Source organism: Panthera leo, chromosome D3 (genome assembly GCF_018350215.1).
Source record: "Panthera leo isolate Ple1 chromosome D3, P.leo_Ple1_pat1.1, whole genome shotgun sequence".
Taxonomy (NCBI): domain Eukaryota; kingdom Metazoa; phylum Chordata; class Mammalia; order Carnivora; family Felidae; genus Panthera; species Panthera leo.
Window position 1 is genome coordinate 12,320,027 of NC_056690.1, and position 20,694 is coordinate 12,340,720.

Sequence of the window (20,694 nt, forward strand, 5' to 3'; positions counted from 1 at the left end):
ATTTTTTTTTTTTTTGAGTATTGATTTTTTTCTTGAACTTTTACGGACTGTCGCATACCTGCCGAAGAGCGCACAAATCCTAAGTGTTCTGCTTAATGTGGTTTCACAAACAAACCGGTGTAACGTGTGCCCAGATCAAGAAAAAGAGCAGCGCTGTGGGTAGCTGGGGTTTGTTTCTTCCCATTAGCATAGAGGGTTCCAGTCTGCCAACGGGCCCCAGTTTATTTCCAGCCTCCTCTCGAGAGGCCCTTGGGATTTATTCATTCTTACCGAAGTTGACTGAAATCCTGTCCTTTCGTGCTGGAGCGTTAACCTTCCCTCTGTGTGTGTGTGTGTGTGTGTGTGTGTGTGTGTGTGTGTGCCTCACTCTCCAGTTGACGATAGGAATGCATAATATATTCTTGTGGCAAAAAATAAAATTCCATCATTTCAGGTGAGGACAGGCAGCGAAGGTTCTTTTCCTTTCCTTTCTCCTTCCCATCCCAGCTTAACTCAGCTCCGTTCTTCCTGGTTTGCTGAGTTTTGTTCAAGACATTTCTCTCTGCATCGGTGCACAGATCTAGGCAATGCACAAGGGGAAGCTTTTAAATTGTGTTTTTACACGGATGCAACTGCTGTGCCATTTGGTTTGGGTTTTTTTTTCCCCTCACTTATCAACATATCCTGGAGAGCCTTCCCCAGATCACCTCTTTAAACTGCTGAACGGTCTTCCCGTGCGTGGGCAATGCCGTGATTAACTTGACCAGTGTCCCACCGATGAGCATTTAGGCCGACTCGTGTTTTGTGCTCTTGCAAATACGATGGCAGCGACCATCTTTTTTTTTTTTTTTTTAATGTGCTTCTTCACGACCATTTGCAAGTAGTTCTCTAGGAGAGAAACAGAGAGGTAGAATTCCTAGGCGCACACATTTGCCTTTAAGTGGTTTTTCGGAGGTCCGGTGGACCGTCCAAGCCACCATGAATTCTGGGTAGAGCTCACGATATCTGTGAAGGCATTTGGCAGAATGACCCGAACTTCCTCGGCTTTTTAAAGACTGGCAGATGCCCGCATTCGGAGGGAACAGAGGAGGAATTTCATGTAGATTCTATCTAGTGACGGTTTCCCCGCACCTTGGGCCCTTGGGATGGGACACCGTCCAGAGACCCCATGAGAGGAAGAATCTACTTGCTGTCTGCCTGGGGTGGGGCTGGTTCGAAATGAATATGCTGAGATTCAAGGGGGCAGCCCTTCAGGGACAACCCCAATAGTTATGGTAATAACACGACGAACATGCGCTGAATACTTACCCCGGGTCCAGCGGTGTGGCTGGATTGCCCATTCAATTCTTGCCATTCTCTTAGGGGGACAGTACTAACTTTTGAATCTCATTTCTCCAGCTGGACACACGGAGCCTCGGACAGTCGCTTGCCCAAAGTCACACGGATGCAGATTACTGGGAGACTATACCATGGGGCTCTTGCCTACAGAAAGCTCACGAACTGGTGGGAGAAACAAAATAAACCACCAGGGGATGACAGTACCATTGGGTGAGTCAGATGCAGCGTGCTTCACAGACCATCTCGAAGGCTGCCGAAGAAAGACCCCTTCTAGAAACAGGGAACCTAGAATCAGCCCCTGGACGAGAAAACCTCTCGGTCTCTCCGGGCCCTCCATGCTGCGGGACCAAGTGCCAACACCCTCTGAGGTTCAATCCAGATCTAACACAAATCTTTCCCCCGATCCAAAACCTCCAGGGGTCCGTGGGGCCGGATATGCTTTGGTGGTGGATGGGGCCGAGAGCTCCTTTGGTTCCACACCCCCCCCCCCCCACCTTCCAGTCCCTCCCTTAACGATTAAAACTCTAAACTCATTGGCCCTCTGTTGGGTTGATGGATTACAACTTTCTCCTTTTGGATTGATGCCTCCTGACTTTTGGACGCGGGAACAATTGATTATTACCCTTTTTAATTTTACGCCCCACCCCCCAAGTCTGCTAACCAGGCAATCGCTGACACGGTCCATACATTATGGGCCTAATTCAGCAGAGGTCTGACACACCCGCCCAGGGGCAGAAGATTAAGCTCTTCCAAATTGCATAGATCAAGGCGAGCCCAGATTGGGTGCTTGGAGAAAGGGGTGGGGGTGGGGGTGGGGGTGGGGGGCACCCTTTCATTCCTGCCCTTTGGAGGCCTCCAAGACTAAACAGTTTAGGCCACATCTTGAAGAAAATTGCTTTATCCTTTCACCTTTAAGTGGATTCAGGCGCAATCGGTTGACTCAGGAGCGTGCGGAGGTCAGCACACACGCACGCCGGGATGGGAGGGGGGCGTGGGGGTTGTGGGCAGAGCTTCGGGAAGACGGGGGGGGGGGGCGAATAAAATAAAGGAAGATGTGAACGCGAGGGGGGTCGGTTTCTAACCTCTAACATCTGGTGCCAAATAAGAGTGGGGCGAGGGACAGCATCCAGGCTGGGGCCGGGAGAGTGCGTCGGGAAGGAGGTGCGGTGCAGGAAGCTTTCAAAGACTGTAACCGGGACACACGAGGCCTCCTGCCCCTCTCAGATGTCACGGGAGGAAGTAGAGGGGGGTGGGAGGAGGAAGACGGTGGGAGGAAGAGGTCAGGTCTCCAATCCCCAGAGACAGGGGACACGCAAATGCTTTGCAGATGGAGGCAACGGGGAGCAGAGAACAAATCGCATCTGGTCGCCTGGGAGCACAGCACAGAGGCAACGGGGGTTACTGGAACTGGGACCCCCTTTTTCAGGAGGAGGAACGCACGGCAACGTCCCCTTGACCGAGAGCATCCTACCACCGGCGGGCTGGTGCGGAGGGGCCCCGAACGCAGGGAGCTCCCCCTACCCAAGTTCCCAGCCTGGGCTGCACTGGCGGTGGCTGGCCACGAACCCGCGGCCACTTCCTCCTCAGTGGGACCTGCCTGCCACCCCGGAATCAGACCTCGAGGAAAGACACCCAGCGAGAGACGTTTAGCTCCCAAGTTGCACAATTTGGCCTCCCGGGCACAGCAGGAAGGGTGCCTGTGCGGGAGCTAGACGTGGAGTCAGAGGACCAGCTTCGAAAGCGCCATCGGCCAGGAGAGCTGCGTGTGCTCAGAGCCCTCGTCGCTCTCTGTTCCAGCAAACGCATTCACCCCTTCTCGCTCCGTCCTCCCAGTACCACCGAATACAACCTCGTTGCCACATCTCTCCTTCTTCCTTCGTCGTTCTCAGGAAGTGTGCCGAGAGACCTCCCGGACGCTGAAGGGCCCAGGCGCTAAACTTAGCAGTGACACCAGTCAGGATTCCTTCAGCTGCAAGGAACAGAAAAGCCCACTCGCCATGCACTAAACCTTAAAGATACTTCATTTGGGCATATTTTGGACATCCGTAGACAAGCGGTTATTTCCCAAGTGCGAGCAGCCAGTCAGCTGGGCACCAAAACAAGCTCTGCCCATCTGTCCTTTTCTAGGGCTCAGTATATTGACTTTTCCTGCTGAGCCACTCCTGCTTACAAGATGGCGGTCACAAGTCCAGGTGTCGTGACCTCAGCCAAAGGCACAAAGTGTAGGGGGGGTGGGGGTGGGGCTCTTTTCCTGGAATTACCTTTTCCTCTGATCAATGTTTGTAGGCAATGTTTCCAGTCATCGTTGTTGCCCCATCCAAGTCTCATGGATAAGAATTGGGTCACGTGACCACAGTTCTGCAGCGGTAGGACCAACTTCATGAACAAGGAAGCTCCCACTGGAAAACTCAGGTTCCTGGGTTCCAGTTATTACTTAAGAACAGATTTGTGGTCGAATGTCCAGATATTGGAGTCACAGAGCCTGGATTCGAACTCCTGCTCCACTCCACCTCAGCTCGTGGGGCCCTGGGCAACCTGCTAAAGCACTGCGGACCTCAGTTTTCTCATCTGTGAAATGGAAGTGATAATACAATTCATACGTCTTAGGACGAAGCTATGGTTAAGCACGCTAATACATTCAGGCGCTTAGCACAGCATAAACAAAGGGTGTGACGGTTATGACAGGTATTTGTTTATGCAGCAGGACCCTTCGGCCAACATCTCCCCGTGGCCCCGGCCTCCCTGGCCCTGGTGACCTGCCCACTTCCTGCTTCTACGGATTCGGCTTTTTTAGATTCTGCACATCAGTGAGATCGTGTAGTATTTTTCTTTCTGTGTCTGGCTTATCTCACTTAGCGTAGCGTCCTCCAGTTCCATCCGTGTTGTCTTCAATGGTGAGATCTCCTTCCTTTTTAAGGCTGAATACCGTAATGTCTTGATTCATCCGTCCCTTCACAGGTGGGTATCTTGGCTGTTGTGAATAATGCTGAAGTGACCAATGCAGGCTTTTCTCCCCAGCCGGCCCTCGGGACACACGCTAGAGGGGCGCCGGCTCCCTACCGCAGAGTGGGGATCACAATTCCACGCTCGTCAGCCCTGGGGGCCAGTGAGGGGGCTCGGTGACCGAGGCTCACTTCCATTGCTTTAGACGGAAATGGGGCAAGAGAGCTCTCGACAGCTTTGCTGATATTTATTTCTGGCCAGATCAAAGGTCCTGTCGGCAACCTGTCCTGATGTCTTGATTCCTGTTTTTCTTAGTAAAAATTTTTTTCCGGATGGTGTTCACTCCAAATAAGCTACTAAGAGGCCCCCAGGGAGCGAGAGAGAGAGGAGAGAGATGGGGCAAGCGGGACCGGATGGGTAGAATTTAGTTGTGTCTCGCATTAAATAAGACTGGTACAGATCCCCCTGGCCTGAGATCGATCAGCCACCGTCCTCCGTGGTGGGAATAAGACAAAGCTCGGGGTTCTTTCTGGGTTCCTGGTGGGAGGCACACAGCTTACAGGGCACCCAGGAAAGACTGGATGAGTAGAATTTTAACAGGGATCTTTTACTGAAAGGGAGCGTTACCTAATGGTTAAGGACGCATGACCCGGAGCCAGGCAACGTTTGAATGTCCATTCCACCACTTAACTAAGTGACCTTGGGAAAGTCTTCACCTCTCTGTCTCTTTCTCCATCTGTAAGATGGAGAGGCTAACAGCTCTTACCTTAGAGAGGCGGTGGGAAGAGGAGAGGAATTTATGAAGGTAGAGCCTTCAGAACAATGCCTAATTGGCTACTTAAGTATTAGGGCACATGTATTTGCATCCAAGCCTTACAAGAGCCTTTGACCTAGACGTTGCCATTCATAGACGTTAACTGTTTGCAACTCGTTTTGCAAGAAGAGGAAATCCAGAAAGAGGGACTTGAACAACTCGCTTTCAGCTACTAAGTAGCAGGGCCAGGGTTCACAGCCCGGGGTTGCCTGACTTGTTTGCAAGATGCCTGTAGTCTGCCTCACCAGGCTAAGAGAACCAACAGGGGGCCGCTTATTCGCCGAGGGCGCAGAGAGCAAGGCTCACTCTTCACTCTTGAGAGGGTTATCCCCGACCGAGCAAGTGAGGTGCTTTGAGCACATCGTAGGGAAGGGAGATGACTCACCCCTAGCCCTTCGCTTCTGGATTCCTGGTGATGTCTACAGGGAAGCTCCCAGCCAGCCAAGGCTGCAGTTAGTGGAAGCTTTCGGCAACTTACCAGCTCGGGGGAAACTTTGCCTACGAACTGGTTACGCCGCCCCGGGGGGGACTCGGACAGGCGCTCACTTCCTGCCCGGCTCCTGCAAGGTCTAGAGTTGGCATCTGGGATGATGTCAAAGCCCCCGTGGGCTTGGGAAGAGAAGGTTCCAGTTCGCTTAAACGTGCCTTGATAAAAATACAGCCCCCCAAGCACATTCACCCCGGGCACGTCCACATCCCTCCCCAAATGTCCCCCATTGCCCTGCCTCGGCCAAAGCAGATTTGTTGGGGAGCCTGAAAGCTTGAAGAGCCTCAGGATCCTCCCAGGGAACATCGGAACCATGTGTCCACACCAGACGGGGAACGGCCTGGGCTGCCTTCCTACAGACCCAGAAAAGGGCTTTGTTCTGTTCTGTTCTGTTTGGCTTTGCGCTTTCCTCTCCCTGATTTCGAATGCGTGCGTCCCCTCTGATTCTCTTTTTCCTCCGGAGAGCTTCCCCCGGGCTCCCCGCGTTGCCGCGCAAATAGCGGCCACTGACATTGACCGAGCGGGTCCTAGGAGCCAAGAGCTGTGCCCCTTCCTTTACACGTATCACCCTCTTTACATTCACAGCAAGCATTCGCGTAAGCACGTGACCCCACACGCTACGATCTTTCCCATTACGCGCCTGTTTCGCTCGCGAACAGTGAAGTTAATCCTCACAACCACTTACTAAGTGAGCCCTTGTGCGTGTCAGGCATTGTGCTGGAGCGGTTGTGCGCATCTGCTTTAATCCTGCCGACAGCCCTCGGCGCTGATATCAGGTGGCCCATTACACAGACGAGCACATGAGTTCAGAGAGGCCAAGTGCATGGCCCCAGGACAAGGACCTGGTGAGTACGGGAGCCAGTTTGGGGAATCAGGTTGGATGGGTGCAAGGTCCAAGAGCTTTGTTCCGGGTCGTGGCGACTCCTACCAGGTGTCAGCTTCTCAAGGGCTGGGCCGGCATTCCAGGCTCTTCGTGCCCCCCTTGGCGTCTGGCTGTGAACGGGATGAACTGAAAAAAAAAAAGGAGGGGGGGTGAGGGCGGTAGAATCAAGGAACCTGTTAGCCACGCGTCTGTCTGCTCAGTGTGGACGTTAGATTTGCCAGCTGGTATACAAACGGCAGAAACAAGATGTTTCTGGCTTTCTTTTGAAGTTTGTTTTCAATGTGTGTTCACTTTTGAGAGACAGAGAGAGACGGAGTGCAAGCAGGGGAGGGGCAGAGAGAGAGGGAGATGCAGAATCGGAAGCGGGCTCCAGGCTCCGGGACGCGGGGCTCGAAGTCACGAACTGTGAGATGATGACCTGAGCCGAAGTCGGACGCTTCACCGACTGAGCCCCCCAGGAGCCCCCGAAGATGTTTCTTTTTTTAATGATCAACCAAAGAAAATTGGAAATAAGAATGAAGCTACTGTCAGTCTCTTATGCCCAGGGTGACTAAGTCCTGACAGACACCTGGTGAGCGAATGCACTTGTCTATTCAACACCGGTGGCACTTGAGACCATCGCTCAGATATTCGCCACGCATCTTGGACTTGTGCGTCCACAGCTAAGGTCCTGAGGTCCTGACCATTCCCCACCTTGCAGTTGCCCCCGCCTTTCCCATCTCTGTGAAAGGAAACCCTCTCTTTCCAGGTCCTCAAACCTTTGCAACTATCCTTGACCCCTCTCTTCCTCACATCCCACATGAACCTACCAGAAAAATCTGCTTCCGAAATATCTCCTGAAATCTGACGACTTCTTGCCTCTCCCACTGCTCCTGTCGCGGTCTGAGCGGCTGTCACTTCTCACCGGGATTACAGCAACCCCCCCACCCCTCCGCCCCACCGATCTCTCTGAGACACCTCTCTCCTTCCCCCTCTGGTTCATTCTCCCCTCACCAGCCAGAGGGGTCCTGCTCAGAGCCAGTTAGATGATTTCACCCAGCCGCTCAAAACTCTCCAGCAGGCTTCCACAGGGCCTTTGCACAGTGGTTCCCTCTGCTTGGAATTCTTTGCCCTTGGAAGCTGCAATCTTTTTGTTGTTGTTATTTGATTTTTTGCTTTTTGAGTGTTCTTGTGTTCGTTTTCGTTTTGTTGTTCTTGTTTTTGGTTTTTTTTGTGTTTTATTTTTTGTTGTTTTTTGTTGTTTTTGTTGTTACCTTCCTGCTGACCCAGCTCTGACTGCCCTTTATATACCCCTCTCGGGGTGCCTGGGTGGCTCAGCTGATTAAGCATCCAACTCTTAATTTCGGCTCAGGCCGTGATCTCACTACTGTGTGGGCTCCAGCCCCGTGTCTGAGAGTGGATGGAGCCTGCTTGGGATTCCCTCTCTCTTCTCTGCTCACTCTCTCTCAAAAATAAATAAACATTAAAAAAAATAAAATAAAATAGACCCCTCTCCACTTTCTTAGCACCCAGCATTCTCTAATCTCCCTTAACCTGCTTCATTTTTCTCCAGAGCTAAATTCTATTTATATCTATGGAACACTTTTTTTTTTAAATGTGTATTTATTTTTGTGAGAGAGAGCAAGCGGGCTAGGGATAGGAAGAGAGGGAGACACAGAATCCGAAGCAGGCTCCAGGTTCTGAGCTGTCAGCACAGGTCCGGATGTGGGGCTCGAACTCACAAACCGCGAGATCAAGACCCTGACCGAAGTCGGACACCTGACCGACTGAGCCACCAGGGCGGGCGCCCCTGGACCCTTACTATTATATACCAGCATATAAGCTTCATGAGGACAGGAGCTGCCTGTGTCAAGCAAATCTTAAGCCTGGCAAAGAGTAAATATTTGTTGAACGAATGAATGAGTGAATGGCTATGAGGCATTGGTTTCCTTTCACCCCAGTCCAGAAAGGTCTGCTATTTCCTAGACCCAAGTCCTCCAACAGAACTTTCTGTGATGATGGAGACATGCTGCGTCTGAGTTTTCCCACCCAGTATCCACCAGCTACATGTGGTTATTGAGCACTTGAAACAGAGCAAGGGAGGTACCGTACTGAGTTTTGATTCACAGACTTTATTTTTCGGAGACATTTTGGGTTTACAGAAAAACTGAGCGGAAGGTACTTAGAAGGGACTGCATTTTCCCTTTGATTTCACGTTCGTTAATTTCCATAGTCATCCAGCTACCATCTTGGGCGGGGCAGGGCTAGCCTGAGACCTCGTCCTGCCGTCACCGCCCGTCAGCCCCCCGAGGGGTTCCCGCAGAGGGTCCCGGGGCAAGGCAGCAAGGGTTTTCCCCCAGAGGTATTCACCAAAGCCCCAAAGGCTGGGGCAGCCTCCTAAGCAGAAAAGTTTGCGGATCGCGCTTTCGGAAAGAAGGAAGCCGGATCGCCCAGCAACTCCAAACGTGCGATGAAGACAAGCCGATTGCAAACAGAGAGGCCCCTGGCCATCTCGTGAGTCTTCTCAGGAATCCGCTCCTGAGCCTCCTGCCTGACCCGCCTCCTCGGGGGCTGCCTCTTCAGTTCGCACTTGCCTTCACCTCCTGTGCTCTCCTGGGGGCCCCAACCTGCCTCTTCTGCTTCGCACCCCTATCCAGCCAGGCCAAGGGCTACCTTGGGTCCCGCTGATCATTCTTCCTCTCCGGAGCCCCCGCTCTGTAATCTGGCTTTTCATCTCCATAACAACCAGGAAAGCAAATACCCCCCTCCTCCCCCCCAGCTACAACAGAGATTTTTTTTTTTTTTTCTAAAGGGTGAAGTGAATGAAGAGGAGAGAGAATAAAATCCAAAAAGGGGGCGGGGGGGCGGTAAATAAACCTTGCCAACAAATAAATAGAGACCTTTCTAAGGGAGAGCAAAGGGACACAGAGAGCTGCCTGTAATTAGCGGCCACCACAGCCCCAAACAAAATCAGACATTCAGCCTCTGCCACTTCGTTACCATGGAAATGGGACCTGAGATCTGCCAGGCTCGGGTCCTGCAGAAGTGGTTCCTTCCCTGACCGTGCCCACATCAAAGAGGGTCTTCCCATGCTCGCTGATGGCGTGGACCGCGCCCGGGACCCCACCGAGCCTCTAAAGAGGGCAGGCAGGGGAGGAAAACAGTAGGAAAAATTCCCAAGTGTCCCAAGCCAGACGCGGCAGGGGAAGGACCGAGCCAAGTGTGACCTTAGGGGGTTTCCGTGCCTTGGGGCTGCGTGCCAGCCATCGGAGGCCGCCACTGGTCACACTACTTTTGACATCTGTTTTCATTCTTTTTTCTCTATGCTTGAAAAAAAAAAAAAGGTCCTCTTGAACACAGAGAACGGACCGGGGGTTATCAGCGGTGGTGGAGGGGCGCCCTCCGAAGTAGAAACTTCCAGTTATAAAATTAATAAGTCCTGGGGATGTAATGCACGGCATGGAGACTACAGTGAATACTTCAGAGTCCATTTGAAAGTTGCTAAAGGAGGAGATCTTAAAGGTTCTCATCACAAGAAAAAGAAAACTGTAACCATGTGCGTTAATGGATGGTAATTAGGCTTATTGAGAATTATTTCGGGGCGCCTGGGTGGCTCAGTTGGATAAGTGTCCGACTTCAGTTCTGGTCATGATCTCACGGTTCGTGGGTTCGAGCCCCACATCGGGCTCTGTGCTGACAGCTCAGAGCCTGGAGCCTGCTTCAGGCTCTGTGTCTCCTTCTCTCTCTGCCCCCTCCTCCACTCACGCTCTGTCTCTCTCTCTCTGTCTCTCAAGAATAAATGTTAAAAAAATTTTTTTAAAAAAGAATTATTTCACTCTTTATGTATCTATATATCAATGTCGATAGATATCTACCTATTATATTGTTTCAGGTATACAACATAGTGATTCATCTATTGATATCTATCGATATCTATATATTGATATATCGATATCGATATCTATATATCAATAGATATCAATAGATGAATCACTATGTTGTATACCTGAAACCAATATAATGCTATATGTCAACATTCTATACATTGCTATATGATGCATATATAATGCTATATGTCAATAATTTTTGTAAATTTTTATTTTCATATATTTTTAAATGTTTATTTATTTTTGAGAGAGAGAGAAACAGAGAGCAAGCAGGGGAGGGGCACAGAAAGAGGGAGACACAGAATCCGAAGCAGGCTCCAGGCCCCCACCTGCCAGCACGGAGCCTGATACGGGGCTAGAACTCACCAACAGTGACATCATGACCTGAGTCACAGTCAGACACTTAACCGACTGAGCCACCCGGGTGCCCCATTTTTTTAAATTTTCAGTGAAAATGGAGACTTTATCTATATATAAAAAAAGTGGCTAAGGAAAAGAAGATAAGGTTCTGGTCATATCGTTCTTATGGTTTTACTTCCCGCTTTTTACCCATTTCATAGTAGAAAGTAAACATGGTCACATGTTATTTATCTTTCACATTGCTGGTCAGGGTCCAGGCTGGAGACAGAAAGCCTACTGGTTATTTTAACAGAGATAATCTAATTGAGATATATTAGGCATTGTGTTGTTTGTCCTCGCTCTGGGGGGGGTGGGTAATTAGCTCATTGGCTATCACTTCAAAATTGCTTCACAAGCCATCTTTTTAAAAAAAACTTTTCGAATGTTTATTTATTTTTGAAAGAGACAGAGCATGAGTGGGGGAGGGGCAAAGAGAGAGGGAGACAAGGAATCCAAAGCAGGCTCCAGGCTCTGAGCCATCAGCACAGAGCCCGACACGGGGCTCGAACCCACGAACTGCGAGATTATGCCCTGAGCCGAAGTCGGACGATTAATCGATGGAGCCACCCAGGCAGCCCATTTCACTCGCCGTCTTGCAGGATGAGGGTCATGCTAAGTGGTGACCAGCGACGGTAAAGAGAGAAGACAGAGCGTGGTGAGGCATCACATGATGGTAACTGTGGAAAGACGGGGAAAATGAAAGGAAGAGATTGAGATCATTCAGCTCAGTTGGGAAGTCCCGGCAGAGCCCAGACCCAGACCCCAGAGGACAGGTACCGCCCGGCTGGCACGGGTACCTTTGAGGGAGCGCAGAGAGAGCCTGGCTGGCTCCGACAGGGTAGAAAAGTTGCAAAGTGGATCCACAGGCTGCTGCTGAAATGAGTCACTGCGGGGGCGCCTGGGTGGCTCAGTCGGTGAAGCATCCCACTTCGGCTCAGGTCGTGATCTCACGGCCCATGAGTTCGAGCCCCGCGTCGGGCTCTGGGCTGACAGCTCAGAGCCCAGAGCCTGTTTCAGATTCTGTGTCTCCCTCTCTCTGACCCTCCCCTGTTCATGCTCTGTCTCTCCCTGTCTCAAAAATAAATAAAACGTTGAAATAGTCACTGCGGCCGGGGTGATCTGATAGGGACAGGAGGCGACCAGGAAGGAACGAGTTCCTCCCTCCTCCCGCCTTCCATCATCCCTACCAGCCACCTGCCGGTAGAACGTTTCACAGACTCCCAGCCTCCGCATCACAAAGCCAAGCCTAGAAGGATGGAATTGGAGCCGAAAGGCAACGACGCCCTGTCGCTATGTGGTTGTTACCCACTTTGATGAGTCCCCCACGCTGGACGTTAGGGTGTTGCCAATCCTTTGCCATTATAGATATGGCTTCGGTGGTCGTCTTCTGCACCTGCAGCTTTGAGTGCCCGCAGATGACTTTGTGAAACATCCGCCAACGTGGCAGCAGCTTGCTGAACACCGTGGGCCTTTTTAGGGGTCCCGATGCCTGCGGCCAAAACGTCTCCCTTAAAGACCGTGTCAGTTTCAGGGCTCTCTATCGATCAGCGTCCTAAATCCACCTCACTGATTGTGAAATGACTGAGTGTGCCTTCACAGATGCGGCCCTCCCCGAGCCCCGAAACTTACTTTCCGGGTCCTTCTCTGCTCATCGCCAGACAGCAGCCCACGGTCACATTTCCTCTCCTCTGATTAACTAGAGGGCCTCTCATTCATCGGCCGCTCACCTCATCCTCTCTGGTCCCGCCTCCCTTCTTTCTCCACGCGGTCAGCAAAGCATATCGGGTAAGAGAGAGGGCTCCGGGACAGACTGCCCACATCCACACCGGACTCCATCAGTGGCTAATGGTGTGGGCTGCAGGGGAGTAGCCGGGTCTCCCTAAGTCCGGGTCCCTAATTAATCCGATGGCAGTGACAACCCTGGGTACTACAGAGGGCTGTGAGGCTCAGCTGTGATCCTGCAAGGGACGTGGTCTATATAGCACGAGTTCAGAGCGTGCTAGTCATTGCTGTTGCGATTACTGGCATCATTTTGTTTAGCTAGTAAGCTCATCGAGGGCAGGAATCGTGTTCCTAGAATTTTTTTTTTTTTTGATCACTTTTCCTGTATTTCATGAGGATGCTAAGAAGTAGATACCCAGACAAGCTAGCTAACGCAAAAGGGGATTATGAAAATCAGGAGAATCTCAACAAAGTCGACTTGAAGAAGTAAAGCCCAGCCCCACGGGTCGCCAGCCCCTCTCTCTAGGGACACATACCGCCCATCTCTGCTGTATGCTACCTTGGGTTCTCTCCCTCTGACCACCAGCTGCGTTTAAAGACTCGAGCAGCTCCTTCTGCAATCAGGGGGCTCTGGTCCCAACCCTGGAGACCAGACTGTCCCTTCCCCCTTAGACTCATGCTTCTTGGATCAATTCCCCAACGTGAAGAATTGGGTTGACTGTGCCTCTGGACTACACTTGGACGAATCAGATAAGGGTCACAGGGCCCCTAACGCAGGCATGCCTGCCTCAGTTTACTGCTTCAGAAAGGGTGGGAGGGAGGGACAGTTCTGAGGAGGAAGCATGAGCTGAGATGCTCACATATGCCTGCCATTCTCCCCATGTCACAATGCCCAGCAGAGACCTCTCCACGTAGAAGGGACACAATCACTATTCGTTGATTAATATCCAGTGAGGGAGTTTCACCCCCGTTGTCTTCAAAAGCTCATTGCCACCCCTTTCCTGATAGTGCTTTTAAAATTCTCCCCAGAGGGGCGCCTGGGTGGCTCAGTCGGTTAAGCGGCCGACTTCGGCTCAGGTCATGATCTCGCGGTCCGTGAGTTCGAGCCCCGCATCGGGCTGTGTGCTGACAGCTCGGAGCCTGGAGCCTGCTTCCGATTCTGTGTCTCCCTCTCTCTCTGACCCTCCCCCATTCATGCTCTGTCTCTCTCTGTCTCAAAAATAAATAAAAACGTTAAAAAAAATTAAAAAAATAAAAAAAATTAAAAAAAAATAAAATTCTCCCCAGAAATGTCCCCAAACGTAGAGAAGACCCTTCTGGTTTGAGAAGTAGCCCCAAGAGGCCGATTCAAGAGGAAAGACCTTTGAAGTCCTGCACTTTATCTTGGAAGTTCTAGTGACCTCTGGATTCTACTTCACAGTCAATCTCCTTTACAGTAAAAACAGTATTTTCCCTACTTACTATTGAGTAAAATCACGTGCCAGAAAGCTTTGCCACCTTTCTCGCGCAGAATTTTCTACTCCGCGATAGCCTGTGAATTACCCGCACTAAACGGTGAGCTCCTTTGAGGAAGAACCTGTATCCGTTTTTATCGCTGTGGGATGGTCTAGGTCATAGCATGAAGCTGATTATAGAGCAGATGTGCAACAAATGTCCCTTAAATGGAAAAATGGATGAACTAGTGAGTGAGTGAGGGAGTGGGTGGATGGATGATACAGTGGATGGAGAGGTGAGTGGATGGTTGGATGGATGGGTGGGTGGGTGGATGGATGGATGGATAGATGGTAAAGTGGTTGGATACATAAGTGAATAGATGGATGCATGCATGCATAGATGGATGGTAGAGTGGATGGAGAGGTGAGTGGATGGATGGATGTACATATGGATGGATGGATGGATGGATGGATGGATGGACGGACGGACGGTACAGTAGATGGATACCTAAGTAGATGGACAGATAGATGCAGGGATGGATGGATGCATGGGTGGATAAATGAAGTATATGTGTCCCATCTTGAGAAGCAGCAAAATTAAAGTATAGCCTGCTCACCCTCTCAATTCTCAGGTCACTTCTCATTTTCCATGAGTTGAGGCAAATAACATCTGAACCAAGGAACAACTGTCACACTCATCAACCACCTCCCAAAATATAAATATACTTTCAAAGGAAGAACTGAACTGGGCCACCCCCCATAGCACTGGTTTCTACTGCTGAGTTTAACCAGGTCTCCCCAGAAGTGATGATCCCCTGATCTTATGAAAAGAAAGAAACGTGATGATACGTAGGCTGGACAAGCCAACAGCAAATCAGAAACCCAGTAGTGAGAGCTGCTTTCTGGTTTCTTTTTCCCAAACCCAAGAGCAGATACTGGAGGAGAAGGGTGAAAAAGAGGGGAACGGAACAGAGCAGGGGAGGAAGAGCAAAGAAGAAAAGAAAGAAGGGGGCCGCCATTTTCTAAGGGCCATCATACGCTGTATACATATGTCATTTATTTATTCAGCAAATAAATAGCGAGCTAGGCAGTTTCCTAAGTCACCGGGGACACAGCCGTGAAGACTCTGCCCACATACCTGCCTTCCTGGGGCTTGTGTTCAGTAGGAGATCAGCCTTGGCTCCATCAAGAGTTGGGTCCAGATTGATGTGTGGCATCAACCCTCACACGGGAGGAAACCAAGGCACGGAAAAGTTAGGCGACGTTCTGGGATGGTCATCAAAGCTTTTCCAAGTGATTTCTATGTAAGAAGGAAAAGACAGCGTGGATGCATAAATGAAGGGAGAATGAATGAATGCCCCCCCCCCCAAATAGAACAAGCCCACTCAATTTCATGGTCCCCCCACGCTCACATCTTGCAATACTCCATTTCTCAAGTCTACAACAGGATGGTAAAGGACTTCATACATTCACAATAAATCCATATCGTTTTGAGCTCTGGCTCTATCCCCAGGGACATAAATAACTTTCCTCCGATAAATGTGCAGCCACACTCTTGAGTGTTTTCAGATGAAATAATTAGCAGCAATAAAATGACATGGAGATTTATTCTACAGCCAGTCCTTCTTCACACGCTAATCAAATGTCTACATAGTGTGTTAATCGTGCTCAGTAGCCAGGCAAATCCTCAACTGCCTTGCTCAGGGGAGGTCAGAATGACCCAGACAGAAGCTGGGATCAAAAGACTGATTTCCGCTGCCGTTTCGAATCTTCCCAGACTCATCCAGAATGTTCTGGTTCCCTTAAAAATAACTCTAACCGTAAACCTTTTTCCCCATTTCGACAGATGATTCTACTTCTCATTCTCCCTGTGTCCACTCTGTCATCAAACCCGGGCCCTCCCACCTCCAAAATAGCTCTTGAAAGTGTCCGCTTCTCTGTGAGTCAACCATCAACTCTGGGCCCAAGCCACCGTGGCATGTTTCTTAGTCATCCAAGGGGGTCTCCCCACATCTACCTGTGCCCCCCTCCATTCCATTCTCCACTGCAACCAGAGTGGTGTTCTCAAAGGCAGATTTCATCAAGGTCACCGTTGCGAAATTTTCACTGACTCCCCAGAGTTCCCAGGATTAGTGCCAGAATCTGTTCTGTGGCTTCTGTGGGCCTGTGGGACGTGGCCTGGGCTAACCTTCCTGCTTCACAGCTCAGCACACTCTTGCTCTCATGTTCACTGCGGTCACACCAACATGCTTGTCCTTCCTCCAGCGCTCTGACTGTCTTTATTTCACCCCCTTTTGCATATATGGTTCTGTCTTCCTGGAATAAATTCCTGTTCCCTCTTCATATCAGGGCGCTATGCCGTATAACAAATTAATCACGAACTTAGTGGCTTAGGGTCAAAATACATTTATTATCTCCCAGCGGGTCAAGGGTCTGAGCCTGGCTTAGCCGGGTCCTCTGCTTTGGGTCTCCCACGAAACTACAACCAACTTCTCACTCAGGGCTGAGGTCTCATCTGAAAGCTCAACGAGGGAAGAGCACAGTTCCAAGCCCACTGGGCTGTTTACAGGATTCAGCTCCTCATGGGCTGTTGGACTGAGAGCCTCAGTTCCTGGCTGCCTATTGGCTGGAGGCTGCTTTCAATTCCCTATCACGTGGAACTCTCCAGCACGGCCCTCTCATCTGCGCACATAAGCTAAGACAGCAAAAGAAAGGGTCGGCTTCCGAGACAGAAGTTACAGTCTTACATAATATAATAATGGAAAGGACATCGCATTGCTTTTGCCTTAAGCTATGGAGAAAGTCACCGGTCCTGCCCACCCTCAAGGGCACAGACACCAGGAGGCAGGGATCATGGGGGCCATCCTGGAGTCGGCCATATTCTTCCCGTAGCCTGAAAAACAAAACAAAACAAAACAAAACAAAACAAAACAAAACAAAACAAACCCATATCCCCTCAGATCTTTGCTTACACGTCACTTCTTTAGAGAAGCTTGAAACTTCCAACCGAAATCCCTCCCCACCCCTTACATGCCCACACGGTAACCTGCATTTCCCTTAAATTACACCTGTGCCCTTCTCTTCACTTGTCTTAATGATTGTATTCACTATTCACCAATAACCCGTTAGGTTCCATAAAGGCAGGGAAAACATTTGTTCATAGCTGCAGACCCAGAGTCTCGCACAGAAATTGGCTGGCCTATTGGGATACGCGGTAAATATATTTTTGAGTGGATGCATGAGTGACCAAACAGAAGTACCATGGGCACACCCTTGTCCCAGACGGGGCGACTTGCAAAACTACCCAGCCCCTCAAATGTTGACCCCCTCAGTCTCTCTCCCTGATCTTATCCTTCCTGCCCCCTTATCAATGCCGAGGTGACAGAAGCTCCTGAAAAGTTTTAAGATCTCTCCTGGGAAAGCTGAAAACAGTCCCTCGGAAACAGTCCCATGCTTCACCCTAAAATGTGTATTCTTTTCCTGCTCAGTGACATTTATTCATCAACCCATAAATCCAAAGGAAAACTGAAGCCATTGTTTACTTTCAATATTAGTTCAGGAAGGAGAGAGAGGGCTGGAGAGGGAACTAGTAATTCCTGAGCACCTGCTAGGTGCCAAGCTCCATTCTGCGTCAATACTTGGGAAATGGTTCAAGATAAGGATTTTCATTCCCGTTTTTCAGGTAGGGAAAGGGCCTCAGAAAGGGGAGGTGAATTTGGTGTCAGGGTGCTGGATTCTAGTGCGTGCTGACTTTCTCAATATATATGTTCCCACCGTGGCCAACCTCAAGCCACTGATGGTTTAACAAGTGGCTCACGAAATTCCTAAATGCTTATCAATCGGCGCTCGCAAGCCCCTGGCTGCTGGCTCGGGCACACCATGGCACTTTCTCAGGAGCATGCCCGTGGCTCGGTTTTCTTTCACCATCCCTCCGCTTCCACAGGATAATCACCCCACTGAGATCTTCAGCCCCCGGAGGCTGACGCCTGGTCCAGCCCAGAGCATTGTTGGGAGAGTAATGCTCAGTAAATATTTGTTGTGTCGCTGTGATTGGGATTGTCAAGGGCAGCCCGGGACGAGCCAGATCACCCCCCTGGCAGAGCCTAAATGAGAATAGAGGCAGATGTAAAGGCAAACATTGGGAGGGACTAGAGACCTCCCACGGAGATGACTGAGGAGGCAGGAGCCTGTGGTGATGGCCCCCCTCTGGCTAAAGCAGCTGAGCAGGAAAATAACCAAGGCAGGGTGACGCCGGCTTGGTGGGGGACTGGCGGGCCCACCTCTCATCTCTCTGCCTTCCCAGCTCCTGCTGCTTCTGAGCTGTTGCCCAGCAGATGGATATGTGGACTTAGGATCTTGGGAGTCCCAGCGAGAAAGCTGGTGCCTGCGAGGTGGAGACACCTGGATCTTTCTCACCTGCCCCAAAGTTCCAGGGATGAAGAACCGTAGGAGGCCAGAGCTGAGCAGGATTCTGGAGGGCACCTGCCTCTTTATTTATTCATTCCACAACCACCTCCTGAAGGTCATGTCCTAGGCAGAGTGGAGCAGTGATGACTTAGACAAAATCCGTCTTTGACTTCATTGAATTCGCTGTCTGGTGGGAGGGAGAGAGAAATAAACACAGCACAGCATCAGGATACTTCTCATGCCTGCTGACCCCGGGGGGAGAAGGGGAAGAACACAAGGAGGCATCTAATCCGGACTATAACATCAGGGGAGGCTTCCTGGAGGAGGCGATGTTCAAGGTGAAGCCAGTTGTTTTTTTTTTTAATTTTTTAACATTTATTTACTTTTGAGAGACAGAGAGAGGCAGAGCATGAACAGGGGAGGGGGAAAGAGAGAGAGGGAGATACGGAATCCGAAGCAAGTGCCAGGCTCCTAGCTGTTTGTTAGCACAGAGCCCGACGCGGGGCTCGAACCCACGAACTGCGAGACCGCGACCTGAGCTGAGGTCGGACCCTCAACCGACTGAGCCACCCAGGCGCCCCCAGGTGAAGCCAGTGTTATTGAGGCCAACAGAGGGGAAGGAACATGCCTACTGTACGCGTCATCTAATTCCACACATCGAGCCACTTTTCATCAGCCTTGCCTGTTTTTCTTTAACTGAGAAGAGTCTATCTTATTTTCTGTTACTACATAGCAAACTGCCCACAACTTAGAGGCTTCCAACCATATTTTCCTATGTCTCACGATTTCATGGTTCAAGAACTTTTTTTTTTGAAGTGTAATTGACACAATGAGAGCGAGTCAACATTTTTAGACATTACAGACTGATCTCCCACAATAAGCCTGGCTACTGTGGGTCAAGAGCTTCAGCAGGGCTCAGCCGGGCATTTTTCCGCCCTGTGTGGTGTTGATGGACGTCACTCGGTGCTCATCAGCCGGAGAATGGGCTGGTCTGGAGCTTTACTCCCCTGGGGCTGGCAGTTTAGCAGGGACGGATGGAAGGCTGGGTTCATCCGGGCTCATTGACTAAAATGGCCACACCCGTGGCTCAGGACTTTTAGAGCCAGTGCAGGGAGACGGAGGCAGGGAGGTTTCCAGGTTCTCGAGAACCGAGCCTGCGATCTGTCCTGTGCGCCCCCCGCCCCCGATTCCATATGTCATTATAGAGCCTTCCCAGATTCAATGGGAGGAAACAGAGATCCCATCTTTCCACTGGAGAAGCATCAAAGATTTTGAAGGCCATTCTTTTTTTCCTGGTAAGACTCATAAGAAGTTGCAAAATAGTACAGAGAGTTCTTTACTCTTCACGGAGCTTCCCCCTCCATGATAATATCTCACAGAACCATAATATATTGTCAAGAACAGGAAATCGGCCACAGGGCTTAGTAAGTCGGGTCCAGACCTTATTTAGATTTGGCCAATTCTCACACGTACGTGTGTGTGCCTGTGTGGTGTATACAGAAGTCCATGAAATGTTATCACATGCGTGCATTTACGTAACCGGCATCCTGGTCAAGATAGGGAACCGTTTCATCAGCACAAAGGGCTTTCCTCAAGAGGACAACCTCAGCCCACGACAAGGTCTAGCGCTGAGATCAGAGTACTCAGGTGGAAGCCAGACTCTGCCACCTGACGGCTGAGTAACTCCGTCACCGATTCTCAGTTTCTTTATCCGGAAAATGGGTCACCACCACCACCCCGAGGGTTTGTGGCGGGAATTCGGGGAGAGGAACTCAGATTTGGTTTGACCTGAGCCCCAGCTTCCCTGCGAACCCCGAGAGATGGGCTTCAGCTCACCGTAGGGCGGCTCGTCGGCCAAATCGGAACACGACATCGCACGCACTGTGAGAAGTTGTTGAGCGGCACGGGAGAAAATGCGTGTAAATCCTTCAGCCCAGCGCCTCGGAGAGACTCTCAGAGCCTGTCTGCCACTCGTCTGTGTCTCTCAACTTATTCATAACCCTGGCGTCTCGAAGACTCTGTGTATTTACATACCGGGCTTTGTGGTCAATTGGCTTGGTCGGTTGCGTAATCGGTGAGGTCAAACCCGACGTTGATTGTGTGCCGCGTGTTGTTTAAAATAGTCCATTTTTCAAATAATTCCAAATCAAAGCGTCCTTCTCTCGTTACTTTGAATAATTACAGACCAGGCGGAATAACGGTCCCCGAAAGGGTCTTAACCCCATTAGAGAAAACCCAACGCCAACAATCCAACCGTCCAGTTTCCACACGTCTGTAACGAAAATGCTACACGCAACTCTCAGCCCTGAGTATCCAAATCTCCTACTTGCCCGCAGTGTCGCTGAAGGAAATGGGAAAATGGAACATGAGAGCAATTTTCCTCCCGAGACAAAGGAAGGATCCCCGCTCCCCCCCCCCCCCCC

At 50.6% G+C, this 20,694-nt stretch overlaps 1 long non-coding RNA gene across 1 annotated transcript in view; it reads right to left on the minus strand.

Annotated features, from left to right (window-relative positions):
• Positions 1-6,252: 6,252 nt before the first annotated feature.
• The window catches only part of LOC122203766, a 57,600-nt gene continuing 43,158 nt past the window's right edge, over positions 6,253-20,694 (minus strand). Inside the window, exons 3-5 of the long non-coding RNA XR_006195328.1 lie at positions 18,281-18,458; positions 15,003-15,164; positions 6,253-6,570 (exon numbers count right to left, since the gene is read on the minus strand). This is a non-coding gene — a long non-coding RNA (uncharacterized LOC122203766). The remainder of the gene's footprint in view (positions 6,571-15,002; positions 15,165-18,280; positions 18,459-20,694) is intronic.